Source organism: Chlorocebus sabaeus, chromosome 17 (assembly GCF_047675955.1).
Source record: "Chlorocebus sabaeus isolate Y175 chromosome 17, mChlSab1.0.hap1, whole genome shotgun sequence".
Classification (NCBI taxonomy): Eukaryota; Metazoa; Chordata; class Mammalia; order Primates; family Cercopithecidae; genus Chlorocebus; species Chlorocebus sabaeus.
The window spans coordinates 27,561,981-27,575,649 of record NC_132920.1 but is presented as its reverse complement, the minus strand read 5'-3'; positions in this window follow the sequence as shown (position 1 = coordinate 27,575,649).

The following is a 13,669-nucleotide window of genomic DNA, read 5'->3' as shown; positions in this document are numbered from 1 at the left end:
ATTAAAAAATCCAATCCCTAGACATCAACAGCAAAATGAATTAAATGGATTTGTATATCTAGATCATAACATAAGCGTGCAGGAAGGGATACTCCAAATACTTTGAAAAATAGTCATTTGAACATAAATGAACATTACTAGTGTGGTATATGCCCTAAGGCAGCAGTTCTTGAACCTTCTGGTCTCATGACCCGCTTATACTCTTAAAAAGTAATGAAGTGATGCAGTTGACAATTTGAGAATGCCTTGGGAATTAGAGTTTGGATGCCAGCAATGACAGTCATTAAAATGAAATATGCTCTTCTGAAATAACATTTCAGTGAATAAAGCACCAAGGAGTTTTCCAGGGAGCTCTCTTTTGAACCTTGATCTATAGCACGTTAGGTGGTGGAGCTTTAGGATCCAAAGAATTTGTGTTTCTGTAGGTTATAACTATTGACATTTACCATATTATAGAGTAAAACAAAAAAATTGGTTAATTCATTTAAAAATAATAATAAACCCATTTTATGTTAGCATACATATTTTATGAAAAATAGCTATATTTTTACAATAAAAAGAAGAGTGATACTGTTTTACATTTTTGCAAATCTCTCTATGTCTTGTTTAATAAAAGACAGCTGAATTCTTGTTTCTGCATTCAATCTCTTGCAATATAAATGTCATCTGAAAATAATAATGAAAAAGAAAAATAAGTGTCAGAATTATTATGAAATAATATTAGCCCACAGACCCACTAAAAGGGTCTCAAGGGTCCCTAGATTACATTTTGAAAATCACTGCAATTGTTGCCATTATAGAAATCACTGTCCTTAGGACAAAAAAATAAAGCAAACATTTTTAAAAAATTATGTTCTTAGTAACAATATTGTTGGTGACACTGGTAGGGATGACTATGGCAGAAGCTGATACAGATGATAATTTGAGAATGCCTTGGGAATTCGCGTTTGGATTCCCAGCAATGACAGCCATTAAGATGAAATATGCTCTCCTGAAACAACATTTCAGTGAACAAAGCACCAAGGAGTTTTCCAGGGAGCTCTCTTTTGAATCTTGATCTATAGCTTGGTAGGAGGTGGAGTTTTCCCCAACGTAAATACAACAGAACCTTACAAACGGAAGGATGGGACCCTCCTGGAGAGCATGATGCTCATCTCAGGGATGTAGGGCACAATGACCTAGGAGAAGACAAATCCTAGACCACAGTGTAAGCTTCTTATTCAGCTCATCATAGTGTTTGTTCCGATTGATTATCGTCATGGATTCCTGGCGTTTTACATGCTGAATCTATTCCAATTGACAACTGTAATTGTTCTGTTTAATTAAAATTCTCGAGTTAGCAATACTAATTCTTAGTGGGGATTCTTTCAGGCTTTGTTGCCTCTTTCCTGCCCTAACTTACTGTTTATTGCTTCTCCAGACATCTGAGATTATCCTCACCTCCTGTCAGCATGATGTCCTACACTCATTAGGATTTCCTATTCCCCAAAACTTGTAATTGGATCCTCTTCAAGAACTTTGGGTTCTTGACTAGAAACTAAAAATCTCTACACTACGGTTTACGTTAGATTGTTTTCTGTGTGCACTGATGCACCTGGTTGACTTCTGGGACTTTTAGATGATTTTTTAGTGACAGATTTAAAACACTGACATTTTTTGCTTTTATTTCCTCCTCTCTCACATATCAAAGAACAGTGTTTTTAAAGGATGAGTGCATGTTACTCCTTTCACTGAATGTCCTTTATCCTTCCTAAAAAGTTTTCCTTTTTAAAACTAACTCACTTTTCTTCCCGATCTAAAAGCTTCATTCTTCTCTGTCATAAAAAAAATTCCTTTACCAAGGTTAATTTACTATATTATGGGTTGTTAATTTAAATAATGTGTTTAAAGAACAATATTGTTTAAAATTTTAGAAAGCACAACAATGGACTTTTATCCACATATTATTAAAGTCACAGTAGTGACTTTAACATTCTACATTGAGCATTTAGGACAATTAATATACTCCACAGCTAATAAATGTATGTAGTTACTGTGTGTGGTTTTTTTTTTTTTGTACTTTAGAGTTCTAAATGATGCCTCCCAGTTTTTATTATGTGTATAGCAGTTGTTTGAAAAGAAAATGAAATGGAATTTTAATTTTCTAACACTCTTACTCCAAGAGAACAACAAAATTACAAAGGTATCATTGATGTCCAGTTTATTATTATTCCATTAACTCCATTAAATATAATATGAATAATATATTGAGTGTATGTATGTATAAAGTGTCATTTGGCTCATGGAATATGTAGCTAAAGCATCAAAAGATTGGACCTATCTATATTCTCCATCTCACTGCTGAGATGAGCTTCATAAGCACACAATAATGTGGCCAAATATAAATATCTTAATAAACACAGAATTTCTTGATATTCTATAGTTTATTTTCAAGATGTCAATTTAAAATGTTGGAAAAAATAATTAAATTATGATCAAGCTACAATGCATTAAAATTAATATCTAGAATTACTTTTAAAGTCCAGCGTCAATGTTGTCTCCAAAATTTTAGTGCAATTATTTATATAGTTCAATATTCTTGAAACACCATTTCACAAGAACCAACTAGTAAATGATAGTAGTATACTTGGGTAATAATGTATTTTAGGCGCAACTCCATATATATTCACATCACATGTACAAACTTCTAATATTAATTAAGGTAACTGAGATGTAAATTTACAGGGTTTTTTTTTCTTTGAAAAGTGCAGACACTTTAGAAGTTATCATTACAGGACCTCCTAGTTCTATGTAAAACTTGAATTTTTGCATTAATAGGTGATGCCTATACTCTCAGTTTTATATTCTGTGTTAATTCTACTATTAAAGCAAGTATGATATAAAACATAGCCTTAAGAAATTAAAACACACACAAAAAAATCCCTTAATTTATTAATGGATACTTTTCTTCATTCTAAGCAGCTGAAGAAATCCTCTGGCAAATAGTTTGTATCGATGTTTTAGTATAATATATTAAACTAAAATTATTATTTTTAAAGTAGTGTCTAACATAATATGGCTTCCAGAAAGATATAAGCCATACCTATTTAGCTTTGAATGCTAGGCTTTAAGCAAAAATTCAAAATTTCTCTCTTTTCCATATCTCAAGATCACAGCCTAAGAGACTTTCAATGGGCAACCACTAGCTTATATCTTGGGAATACTGCAAATTAAACAAATTAGGTCACCTATATGTATCTTCATATGCAATTTGAACAAAAGGGAAATACAGCAGTAAGTGGTTAATTGGCCGAATAGTGTATATTTTTGTTCTTCAGTAACAAGATGTTTTCCAGAAGTTTAGTAGCTAAATAGATAAGAAATACATAAACAACCTTATATTAGTTTTGTTTTTTTTTTTTGTTTTTTTTGTTTTTTTTGTTTTTTTTAAGACGGAGTTTCGCTCATGTTGCCCAGGCTGGAGTGCAATGGCGTGATCTCGGCTCACTGCAACCTCCGCCTCCCGGGTTCAAGTGATTCTCCTGCCTCAGCCTCCTGAGTAGCTGGGATTACAGGTATGTGCCACCAAGTCCGGCTAATTCTGTATTTTTAGTAGAGATGGAGTTTCTCCATGTCAGTCAGGCTGGTCTCAAACTCCCGACCTCAGGTGATCCGCCCGCCTTGGCCCTCCAAAGTGCTGCGATTACAGGTGTGAGCCACCGTGCCCAGCCTATATTGCCTTTTAATTCTTGTTTTTACAATGATGGCAATCCATAATGTTATTTAATTGTTGTTTAATCCTTTCATAAGAATGTTATTCTAGTTTTTTTGGTAATTAAAAAGACAGCTCTGGAAACTTCCATAGACTTACTTATTGTTATTGTTTTGATTTCATATCACTTTTAAAGATTGTGTACTTTGTTTTGTTTTGTTTTTGTTTTGTTTTAAGTAACATGGTCCCGTTAGTCGCCCAGGTTGAAATGCAGTGGGGCCATCCTAGCTCACTGCAGTCTTGAACTTCTGGGCTCAAGCTATCTTCCTACTCCAGCCTCCCAAGTAGCTGGGACTATACACATGAGGCACCTCTCCTAGCTTCACTTTCAAAGGTTTTAAAATCTAATCTTTCTCTGGTTTTAGCTTGCTTAATACAAAATTCAGTTATGTTCTATAGGAAAAATTTCCTCTACTTTGGGATCTTGGCAGTGATCCTCCTAGCAATGATGATGGGCAAAACAAAAGGCTTTTGATTTTGTTGAAATGTGTTTGATAGGCTACATTAAAGCCACAGCACAAAGAAACCTCATAGAGCAAAGGAATAAAGAAATTATTGATGAAACTCTGAATCCTGGAAGGAAACTCAAAGATCATCTTACTAAACCCTACCTTTATTTACATTTGAAGGAATGGAAACCAAGAAGTATTTGTGAAAAGCATGCTGTCACACCAGAACCCAGATCTCTGGGATTCCTGTCCAATGTGTGTGTGTGTGTGTGTGTGTGTGTGTGTGTGTGTGAGAGAGAGAGAGAGAGAGAGAGAGTAGGAGAAAATGCAGGAGGAGGGGAAGGAGAAAAGGAGAGAGAAAGCACAATTCTCTCATTCAGCACATATGTATTGAGTGCCTACTATATGTCAGGGATACACCAATAAATGATATGGATTGTAACACATATTTACTTTTGTAAATGAGCAATTCTATTATAAAAGATAAATATGCTTTTAGTTAGTAAAACGTAGGCAAAAACGCTTAAGATGTTTTAAGTAGACATAACTAGTTAGTAAATAGAGAATATGTTGTTAAATATAGATATAAGGGATGGAAGGGTCAAAAGATACCTAATGTTCATGAGGCACAAAATATACAAAAGGAGCCACACATTCAGAATTCACAGATGTATGAGACATCGAAGCACTGACTCATTATTCATGAGGCCTTGAGTCAGCCACACATTGGAGACACCATAAGTTCTCTACTTCAGAAACAAAAATAAAATCCATGGCTGTTCAACTAACTAATTGGTTGGGACCAGGCATATATATCTCTGTGTCTGTCCTACAGGTTGATTCAACGATGTAAGAGATGATTCAACAATGTAAGAGAGCTCAGATATATGGATATCGCTCACACTTGATTCAGATAGTGCGGTTCTTCCAATTCACTTACACACTAAACTGTTAACTTGCTCTTTTTTTTCCCCTTGCTGTTTGCTATGTCTTTTAATGAAGCTGTGATTTGAGCATTTTACTGCATAGTCTGCAAACCTATTTGTGCTGTGTCCTCTGGGAGAGCTTGCATGGGACTGTACTTGGAGCCTACCAGGGCATCAAGGTAATTTCTCACATGGTACCAATAAGGACCCTCTATCATAACAAAAATGTAGAAAAGTCACCTTTAGATGGCAACTTGCCAGAAGTAAGGGGAAAATGATGGAGGTGTGTTCTAATCAGAGGTAAAATAAAGTACAGGGGCTCACAGGGACACAATGCTCAGCAGTTTGAGGAACATCAAGGTGGCCAGGGTGGCTAGAGTAGAGGAAACAAGTGAGACAGCCCTAGGAGACGAGGCCAAATACATCACTGGGGCCAGAGTATGCAAAACCTCATAAGGCAAGGTAAGGGCTTTGGACGTTTCTGAGTCAAGGAGCAGGTGATCTGACCGAAAATTTTAGAAGGGTATTAGGATGCTGAGGGGAGCACAGACTGGAGAGGCACAGAGATAGGAGCAGGTACTACAGGTAGAAGCTATGCAATAACCAGGAGACAGGAGGTGGGTGCAGAGTAGGTCAGCACTGGCAATGGAAAGTAAAGGGCTCCCAGTATGGATTATTTATCCCTAGATTACTGCCAAAGAGGTCTTCTTTCCTAGTGTTATTACTCTGTTCAATTCTGACCAATTAAAATCTCCAAATGTCACGTCTTTTTCTTCTTAAAAGCACTTTTCTTTTTTTTTTTTTTTGTGATGAGTCTTGCTCTGTTGCCCAGCCTGGAGTGCAGTGGTGCAATCTCAGCTTACTGCAAGTTCCACCACCCAGGTTCCCGCCGTTCTCCTGCCTTAGCATCCTGAGTAGCTGAGACTACAGGCCCGCCTCCACGTCCGGCTAATTTTTTTTGTATTTTCAGTAGAGACGGGGTTTCACTGTGTTAGCCAGGATGGTCTTGATCTGCTGACCTTGTGATCCGCCTGCCTCGACCTCCCAAAGTGCTGGGATTACAGGCGTGAGCCACCGTGCCCGGCAAAAACACTGTTCAAAACAGTGCTTTCCTTTCCACACAAACAAATCTAAACTAATCAGCCTGGGCATTGTGTTTCTTGAGCCCTGGATGATGGTGCCTGTTTTGTTGAAGAATTTGCCCATTCTGTCTCATCTCTCTGACTTAGGACATACCACACTAAATCCTGATATATCAATTATATATATCATTAAGGCTTCTTTAGTTGTCGTCTATTATGATGTATGTCCTTTAGGACGATGACCACGTTCTTTTGTACTGACCGTTTCTCCAAGGGCACATTCAGTGATAATCAATGGGGAGGATTTCCGAGTTAATGACCCTTTGCCATCACAGGTTGTCCACCTCTTCTTAGCATTAAGACCCTCTGCTTATGCACATGCCCACAGCTCTAGAGGGGAAGAAAAGAAGTTTAGAAATACCCAATCAGGCACATGGACAAATTGACCTACCTAGGCCTTCCTCCATGCCTCCTCTTCCCCTAAACCCACATTTATTTTCATTCCTTTCCTTCTAGTCTGGCACAACATGTCAGTAAAAAGGACACAAGACCAGAAAGCAAATTCTGAGATTTGGAGAATCTGTCTCAGAATAAGCAGTTGCAATATGCCTTATCTTTCCCAGAACATATTGCTCCACGTCTAGCAATAAAGTTCCAAGAAGGGGAATTCATCAACATCTCTCTGACTGATTTAACACAGTGAAGACATTATCTGTTTAAGAAGTATTGCTGGTGGCCAGATGAGAGAAGCTATTGAGACATCTGCAGTGAGGCACCTGTTGCAAAGCCCTACCTAGAAGGGGGCTGTGGGGAACTCATTCCTTCTTTGGGATCAGCATGGTTCTGTATTATATTTTTAGAATAGTTGAGTTTCCATGTGTTCTTAAGGTCTAGGATGTATACAGGAGCTCTGGTATCACAGTGGACCCCACAGAAGTGGCCAACTACTTACATTTCAATTAGCTTTCTCTGCTTTTTTGTTTATCAGGCTAAAGCTGAATGTGAATCTGATGGCTGTTGCCATAGTTCAAAGCCAATGGAGTGCTATACCTACAGAAGCAGAATTTTAATAAACTGGCCTGAGCAATAGCAAATGGGGAGGACTTCCGAGTTGATGACCCTTTGCCATCACAGGCTGTCTACCTCTTCTCAGTAATAAGACCCTCTGCTTATTCACATGTCCACAGGTAACCTCTAGAGGGAAGAAAAGAAGTTTAGAGATACCCAACCAGGCGCATGGACAAATTGGCCTACCTAGGGCAGATGCCTCAAGTATTTTTCTTCTGCAACTGACTATCAGCACTGCAGACTATTTCTGGGGGACATTCTGGCGTTATTAGAAGCCCTCCAGCCACTCTCAGCTTTGACATGTCCTCTATGTAGTTTCTGCAATGAAAGTAATTAATGTAATTGTTCTCATAGAACAGTGATGGTTCTTAGGGAGCATTCTGGAAATTAAATAAGTTGGGTTTTTGTTGTTGTTGTTGTTGTTGTTGTTGTTGTTTTGATGTCCTGGTGATTGGGAGAGGGCACAGTACTGACATTTAGGGAAGGACCAGGGATGCTAGATGTCCTGTGAAGAAGTCTCAACTCATGCATGACTTCCAGGTATCTCAAAATCAATCTGAAGGTGAAAAACCTGATTATTTGAGGCTAAAACAGAATTCCTTTTACACATAAGCATGCAATGCTTGTGTGTGTGCATAATTTAATGTGCACTGAATTTTTTAAGAATGTAATCACTTTACAAATTAAGAGAAGACTGTATTTTGTTGTATTCAAATGTCACTCCGCATTATTGGTCTTTTCAAAAAGAAAAAATCACATTGCTGAGAGTAATGCCCCTTGTGGTATTTGAGTTACCTAAGTCAGTTGGTTTGGTCCTTGTTGCATTCGGGATAGTTCCATACAGAGCTAAAACATCCAACTACTTCATTTTGTTTTCTAGTATAGGGCCCAAGCATTTGTAGGTTGAAAGTATCATCTTTATTATTAAAATACCATCCTTTATTTAGCTTTTATATCATATTAAGGTGCTTTAGCAATTTTTGAAAAATTAAGTTAAATAGTATTACCTAAGAATTTAATTTTAGGCTGTAAAAAGGACCATAAAAATATTAGACATAAAAAGGGAGCCTAGGCCTGACAGGTGTGAGAACCACTGCTTTTTATAAATTCTCATTTGTAAGCCCTGTTTAATGAGCTACACAAGCACCAACCTCACAGAAGGTCAATAAATACAGGTCACAACCCTCACTGCTACTCCAAATGGTTGCACCAGGACCTGACTATATGATTTCAAAGCCTGAGTTGCTGCCCTTGTGCCTTGGGATTTTAAGGCTCTTCCCAAATTAATACACTTAGAATCCCAGTGTTTTCTTACAGTGTTTCTTAATTTCTCCAACAAAAATAATTCCTTTTCTCTAGTATAACTAAAGAACTATGGCTGAGGCACTTTTATTTTTCCTTATATCGGTGGGAATTCTTACTGTCAGGGGATGAAGTTATTTGTTCTCACAGTCTATCCCCATTGTTCTTTGCATTCTCTGACCCTCAATAAAACCTTGTTAAGTTTCATCACTCACATTTACCAACCCCTAGAGATACTTGTGTGCGTGTTCAACTCTGGAAATTAATAGAAAATTTTTTTTTTTCTTCTGAGATGGAATCGTGCTCTGTCACCCAGGCTGGAGTGCAGTGGCATAATCTTGGCTCACTGTAACATCTGCCTTCTGGGTTCAAGTGGTTCTCCTGCCTCAGCCTCCCGAGTAGCTGGGATTACAGGTGCACACCACCATGCCTGGCTAATTTTTGTATTTTTCGTAGAGATGGGGTTTCACCATGTTGGCCAGGCTGGTCCTGAACTCCTGACCTCAGGCGATCCACCCACCTCAGCCTCCCACAGTGCTGGAATTACAGGCATGAGCCACCGCACCTGGACAGACATTTTTATCATTATTCAAGTGTGGAAAAATTTTCTCCTGTTTTTTAGTACCACGCATCTGCTTTACCTCATGCAGTCTCCTAACCTTTATGATTTGGTGACAGTATCAGAAAAGGAGAGGCTCTGAAATACAAGTTAAAAGGAATTGGGAAATGAATAAATTGACCATCTGCAGAAGTAACAGATATTTGAGGTGGTTTGGAAATGGATGGATGATGAAATTCACACAATGTTTTTCCACATCAAGTAACAGGAAATGGACCTCAGATAAGTTGTGATCACATTAATTTAACATGCTCTTTATCAGGCAATGTTTGCTGTAATGAAATAAACAAACAAAAAAACAAAAACAAAATAAAACAAAACAAAATAAAAAAGGAGCATGTCCAATACTATGTCATAACTGAAGAATGGCAGACTGCATGAAATTTAGAAATGAGTGAAAAAGAATTAGGCTTTGTTAGTATGTTTCTTGCAATCTCCATGGAAGGGAGTGCTCTGTTTCCAATGAGGAAAATATAAATTTTTCTAATCTGGCCAAAGACCATTTATTCAGGTAAATAGTTGTTTTTTCAAGACATAGCTGTAAAAAAAGAAAAAAAAAGTCCTTTAGGACCAGATTCTCTCATATAATTCTATGTTCCAATCTGTTCCTTTTTGTCCTATAAATTGTTTTCAGGAAAAAAATATATATACACACATTGTTTTCAGGAAAAATACACATATATATGTATATATTTCATATATATATATACACACACACACAAAAAAAAAGTTATTTGGGGCAAAACATGAATCATGTGCTTTCTTGCAGCTACCATATAAAAGTTCCAGTGTAAAGCACTAATGTGACATGCTGGTTTGGATTAGCTCTAATCAATTCCCCAAGGCTGATTAGTAATGTCATAAATTAATCAAGATTGTTTCAGCAACAGAGGGTACCATGCTTGGCTACAAGGTGCAAATAACTTAAAAGATCTGTCTTTGAGTCCTTATTTCTCTTTCTCTCTCTGTTTTAGAAATTTTAACCTTCTTAATAACTGAGAGTAATGGGCCTGATATGTGAACTTTGTAAAGAAGTGTTCAGTTTTTTTCTTAATGCTTCTCTCCATTCTCCACATAGATTTTAGCCACCCCACACACAATATTCTTCTAGACATCTTCTTCCCTGCTGACAACTCCAAGTTATTCAAGTAGTCCCTGATGGCCCAAACTTACATATAGACATACAGATGCAGAAATATAGACATCTATCTATATTCTCTGTATGTTTAATAAGGAGTTACTTCACTATTCTTTATTCTGGCCTGGAGAATGTGTTTAGGTAACTTAATCCTTCTACATCCCCTTTTCACTTTCTCTTCTGGATTTTAACTACAGATTTCTCCATTCCATAAAACAAACCAACAGCAGAATTTCCTGCTGATTATCTGTATTAATGGAGAGGCTCAACGGCACCTGTGCTATGAAAAGTTGTGATGAAAAAACTCAAATGTATGATGAATTTACTGTCCTCAAGTATTTTGGTGTGAAATGGTGGGAGGAGAGAAGATACATAAATGAAAAGAGTATAATCTCTGTTCTAACAGAGAGAGGAGTATACAAACATACACATACATAACATATATACAAAATACACATACACATACACACACATAGCCTCCAGAGAGATGTTACAAAGATTTTGCGGGAAGTTAAGTAGATTTATAAGAGCTTAGAGGAGCTAAAGGAAGACAGAGCTCAGCTAGGTTCTAATAGAGAGGCCTTCAGAGAGTGAGACTTGTGTGAACTTTGGAGGATAAGTTAGGATTTAGATAGATGGAGAAGCAGAGAGAAAGAACATTTAATTAAATGGATTTCATGAAGTCTGAATTGTGTCAATTCTGTGCCAAATGCAGATTCAATACATCAAATAATGTGAAGAAATCAACTGTAATGAAGCACCATCAAGGTCCTCCAAGCACTTCCTAGGAATCAGGATTTTTGGTCTAGGGTCTTTAGTCTACAGATTGAGAAGCAAGGGTACCTGGAGATTGGTTGCTGACTCTTAATTTTAGCCAAAATCTTGAGCTTTCGGAATCCATCTGCCTTCTTAATGTCCTCCGTGAGTCCTCTTTTTCTCCTCCTTAAGAGAGGAGGAGCAATGAACAATATTTAGAAAATGAGTAATATTTATGGAAACACTATTAGGTTTGAGTTTCTCATCTATAAATTTTCCTTTATGACAAACTATGTGATGCTTGTAACTTGTTTTTACACTGGGAGTTTTTTCCTATTATATTTTCCAGTATAGTATTTGATACATAAATTTAATATATGTAACATATATTTAAAATGTAAATCAGGCTGGGCATAGTGGCTCATGCCTGTAATCCCAGCACTTTGGGAGGCCGAGGCGGGCGGATCATGAGGTCAGGAGTTCGAGACCAGCCTGGCCATCATGGTGAAACCCCAACTCTACTAAAGATACAAAAAATCAGCTGGGTGTGGTGGCCGGCTCCTGTAAACCCAGCTACTAGGGAGGCTGAGGCAGGAGAATCGCTTAAACCCGGGAGGTGAGGGTTGTAGAGAGCCGAGATTGTGCCATTGCACTCCAGCCTGGGTGACATGGTAAGACACTATCTAAAAATATATATATATACACACACACACATATATATAAAGTTTAAATCAAATTATATCAAAACCCATGATAAAACATCTAACCCAAAACTGGAATATTGGCAACAACTTGTATTTACCTCTGTGTGTTTCCCCATCCCATGTCTTGCCTTTATCACTAAGATAGCCACTGCCAGGTATTTTTAAAACTCTCTCTTAAAAGTTTTCATTATCACACACTTATGTATACTTATTCCATATAAGTGCTTCTATATATACTTCAACAATGTATAATTTGGTTTTATTTTCATTTTACTGTTTTTTTGGGTTTTTTTTTAAGAGATAGGGTCTCACCATGTTGTCCAGGCTGGTCTCAAACTCCTGAGCTTAAGCAATCCTCCCACCTCAGCATTCCCAAAGTGCTAGGATTACAGGCATGAGGACCTGCCCAGCCATGGTTTTACTTTTGAGTTTTAAAAAATGTTATTAGATATGAACCTTCTGAGACTTATGTTTCTAAAATTCAACCAGGTACTACTGTGTGTACCTCAATAAATGCATTATTTTGACCATGAACATGTAATTGTCTCTAGTATTTTTATCTATTAAAAATAGCATATTTTCCATTCTCGTATGTCTCCTGTTGCATGTGTGCAAAATATTCTCTCATGTAAACATCTAGGAGTCAAACAGTTGGGTCACTGGAGTACACTTACTGGATAAAAAATACTATCAAAAATCTTCAGCAAATACAATTCGATGTGGAAGAGTTCCCACACTGATTCTTGGCAAAGACCAAAATACTTTTAAATATGCCACTCCTAAGTGTTTAAAATGAAGACACTTATTCTGATTTCCTCAGTTGGGGGTGGGGGAAAACAATGGAGAACAGCCCTTCTCCTCCTCTATTTTTTTTTCTTTTAAAATTTATTCCAATTAACAGAGATACAGTAAATGCAAGTGACACAGATAAGAAAACATGGAGCAGATCCTAACAGAAAAGGTAGGGAATAGAAACTATGTTCATAAACAGGAATTCCACACAAGAGAAATATGGGAATGAGTAAAACGGCAAGAGTCCTCCAAAAAACCCGCACTGCCAAGAATTTTCCCAATTAGAACACTCACCAGAGAAAACGGTGGTCAAGTTTCAAACTGCCCGCGCAGCGTCGGGATTGGCCATCGACATCAACTCGGCCCGATTGACGTGTATGATGCTGTAAACTGGGTTCAAACTTTTTTCTGCTGCCTTTCTATCTTAATATTTAGCAAACTCAAACTGGGAACAAGGGAGGAGAAACAGCACCACTCTCAAACAAGTTCAAGTCGATTTGTACGTTTCTGTGTGTGCCAACTGCTTCATTACTAAAGTACACATGAAGTTTAGGGACAGAGCGCCGGAAACACTATGGATATTTTACCAGTTGACACTTAAATATTGTATTTTATTTGTGGTCAACAGGAATTGAATTTTCCCTTTACTAGGTTTGTCTGATGATAAACCTGATCCTTCTTCAGATAAAAAATTGTCTCAAGCGTTGCTGCAACATGCAGTACACTGCAGTGCTAATTAATTTATTTTTTCTTTCTTTTTTGAGACAGAGTTTCGCTCTTATTGCCCAGGCTGGAGTGCAATAGCCCGATCTCGGCTCACTGCAACCTCCGTCTCCCGGGTTCAAGCGATTCTCCTGCCTCAGCTTCCCGAGTAGCTGGGATTACAGGCGTCCGCCACTACGCCCAGCTAATTTTTTTGTATTTTTAGTAGAGACGGGGTTTCACCATGTTGGCCTGGCTCGTCTTGAACTCCTAACCTCACGTGATCCACCCGCCTCGGCTCCCCAGAGTGCTGGGATTAGAGGCTTGAGCCAAAATTAGTTTCTAACAAGGGTAAAGTAAGGAATCTTGTAAATCTTCTT